Raw genomic sequence first — 3,864 nt, forward strand, 5'->3', positions numbered from 1 at the left:
CAGATATAAATATTAACATTAAATATATACATTAACATTAACATTAGATATATACATTAGGATTTACATTAATATTCAGATATATACATTGAAAGAAGTAATGTTTGCTTTTTTAAACAAAATAGTGTTAATTACAACCAGTCAAACAAACTATATCCTATTTACTACTATATATATCCTCAGACGTGAATTTACAAAAAGGGTTGGAGAGGGCAGCAGATGGCTTCGGGAGTCTTATTGCTTCACATGCCCGAATGATTTGGTCTCTCATTTTATTCAGTTTGTGGAAGATAATATTTGGACCATACTCAAGCCTGAAAGCATCAATCTTTTCCTACATTTTAATTGAAAGGAATTAGTTACATAAGAAATGAATCAAACTCAATAAGAATTTTATTTTATTAATTTAGAAACTACTTGTGTCCAAGCTTTATATTGATACTTCTTCCCGCTTTTGATCTTTCGAGGATCAATTATTTCAAGCCATTTCATGACGTATATGCCACAATCATAGCTAAGCAAGAATTTAAGTAAAATACAATTAATAGTATACAAAATAAAACACATTAAAAATAGCACTAAAGAAGAGAAAGATTTTTACCTTGTACGTTGACCATTGAGCATGATATACTCTGCTTCTTCTCCATCTCCGTCCTCCATTAAGGGTTCCGCCCCAGCGTAAACCCTCATCTTGGGATATTATTAAACCCTGAAAGTGATAAAAACGTGTGTTGAATAAAACGTGATACACATTTAATCATCAAGAAAAATATTTTTTGCATGCAAAAGGACATAGCTGAAGACACAAACAATCAAGTGAACGAAAATGACCAACACCACTGAACCGAATGCAATTAATGTGCTGAATAAAATGTTATACACATTCAATCAGCAGGGAATAAAAAATTTGGCTTACCACAATATCTGTTGGCACACAGTATATATCTTTCTCAAACTGGGGACATTTCATGTCGTTGAGAATTGCAATGTGTATTGCCCACCTATAAGAAGAAAATTTACGAGATATGCGATATTAGAGTCTCTAGAAAAATCATTGATGTTAATGCAATAGGCAAAGAATTTATCGTGCTTTCCACTTGTTCTCCGGGTATTAAAGACATGAAGTGATGTCTAAGCCACTCAAAATTCGCTTTATGGTTCAAGATGAATAAGGGGTCATATTCATCGGTACCATCTTTGGTTACTTTGACATGTGTCATCAAATGATAACACTTCTCCTTCAACTCCTCCGTGATTTCTTTTTCTTTCTCCAGAGTTTTGTAAAGTTCAGCAGCTGTGAAACTCGACTCGTCACTCGTTGCTTCAGCAAACTTTAATGCTGCCGTCACACTAGCATCTACCACGGCGTCTGTCAGGACTTCAAGATCTAACACCGTCGGCTCAGAGGGATGAGTTGGTTGAGTCATTGTCACTTGAGACGGGAAAGTTGGTTGAGATGCTAGGAGATTTATACCAAGGCTGAAGGAAGGCACATCATCTTCCCATTGCCTAGGACGAGCAGCACTGCAAGACAATAGAGAGAGTAATTAATTTCTGGATTAAACAAATCAGTGAACCGAAACAAAATGAAACAGTGAACCGAAATTTATCTAGATTTGAACAAGCAGAAAACTTACAAATCAGGTTGTGCTTCTTCTTCCAATTGCTGTGCCGCCGGAGCTTCTTGGCATGGTTGCTCTTGTTCTTCGGGAGGGCTGCTGCATTAAACATAAAAGAGTTCAATAACGACCCAGAATTATTATCCTATACCATTAAAACTAATAAAAAGAATTCTAATTACAACGTAAAGAAACAATGAAAAAGCAGTAGCCCGAAATTAGATATAGTCATCTTTCAGGAACTCTTAAGAGAACTCGGAAGAGATACCGCAATAGGATCTCTAAGGAATGTAAAGAAGGAAGAAGTTAATGTTGAAAAATTAGAATAGGTTTTGAGAAACCGAAATTTGCACATTGAAAAAATCACATTTCCAAAGGTTGAGAACGAGTTTCTTCTCGAACCTCAATTATTTGTAGGTCGAAAACAGGTGTAGTGCTACTGACATTTAAACACGATTTTCGTGTGATTAATTAAATCAAATTTATTACCTAAATCTAAAAGAGCAACATAAATATTTTTAACTTACACTGGTGGAGTTTTAAAACTCTTCTTTTGATGGATTTTCTTTCTTTAAAAAACTTTTACCGGGGTTTCCGGGATATTTTTCCTAATAAAAAAGATACCAAATTAAAATCAGCAACCAAGATTAAAAGCAGCGGTCTAGAAACACATGAAATTCATTTTTAGACCCTACTGAACCAAAAGTAAAGCCTGCAATAAACGAATTTACCTGGTATTGTCCGGGACATTCACAGACGGTGTGGAGCTTGCTTCAGTCTGTAAGATAGGTTCGCTACCCAGGTTTAGAGTCGGCAATCTAAGTAAGATAAATAAATATTACGCAGTGAATCCAGAGGAATTATAAGAGATTCTATCAAATGTTAGCAAACAAAGAAAAAGAACTCAATATAATAAATCGAATCTTACGTCTTAGAGAAATCATTTCGTGCCTCTGTGGAGTCAAACCTATTTGGAGCAACGTTTGTTGTCTGAGCTCCATCGTTTCTTCTCTTTGTTATCTTTTCTCTTAACATCTCCAACGCCTTTCTTCTTCTTTCTGCATCGCTGTCCTTTTCTTGTTCAGTTCTGAAAATTCATAAAATAAGTATCAATGAACCTAAAACGAAAGCATGAATAATCGAAAATATGATTCGAGAAACTTACTCCCTGTTAGATTCAGTTTTACTCTCTGAATCTGTGAAAACAAGCTTTCCTGATTTGGTTTATTTTTTGGTCACCCTCCCCGGTTGTTTTCTTTTTACTATGGGTGTTTTTTCAAATTCTTTTTCTCTACAACATAGACAAACACATCGAACTTATACCGGAGACAAATATCAGTAAGAAAAACATTTCTAATGCAAAGGAACCTAACTGAAGACACTAACAATCAAGTAAATGAAAATGAGCAACACCACTGAACCGAATGCAATTCTTTTGCTGAATAAAACGTGATACACATTCAATCATCAGGAAAAATATTTCTGCATACAAAAGGACAAGTGAAAACACTAACAATCAAGTGAACAAGCCCACTGAATCGAACGCAATTCATGTGCTAAATAAAACAATTTTCAGCAAAGAAAAGCAAAACTAAACCAGTTCGAGATCATACAATCACATAAATGAACATCACCCGATACTTACTAGCTTTCAGTTGGCTTGTGCTCTCTTAATCCGTCGGCACATGCTTCATTTTTTTGCTTTCTTTTGTAACCACCTTCTGTGGTTGTTTTCTTTTCTTTGTTGCTGTTTTTTCAATTTCTTCTTCTCTGAAATACATAAGAACAAGCGCATAAGAACAATTTTAACCAAATACAAGTAAAGCAAAACCATTATGAACATCAAACTTACTGGTTTTCGGATTCACTTCTACTTTCAGAATCTGTGGGACTGCTTTAGTTTCTCTTGTTGATTCTGAATCCGTCTCAACAATCTTTTATTTTTTAGCCAACCTTTGTTGTCTTGTTCTCTTGGCTGGCAGTGTTTTGTCGGATTCGGATTTGGATTCAGATTTGGAAAAAGTGTCTTCTTCCGAAGAATAATCCAGATCAACATTTTTCTTTTTTTCCTTTCTTCCCTTTTTCTTTCTCTTTCCCCTTCAAAAAAGTTGGTTTCTTCTCCACCTTCTTTCTTTTTGTTTTTTCCTCCTTTATTTGCTTTCTATACAAAAGTCCCTAAACAAACAAACTTATTTAGTTAGCAGAGTATTTTAGAAGCATCTGAAACGAGCAAATACGGTAACAA

Source organism: Arachis ipaensis, chromosome B3 (genome assembly GCF_059453495.1).
Source record: "Arachis ipaensis isolate K30076 ecotype BB chromosome B3, ASM5945349v1, whole genome shotgun sequence".
Taxonomy (NCBI): domain Eukaryota; kingdom Viridiplantae; phylum Streptophyta; class Magnoliopsida; order Fabales; family Fabaceae; genus Arachis; species Arachis ipaensis.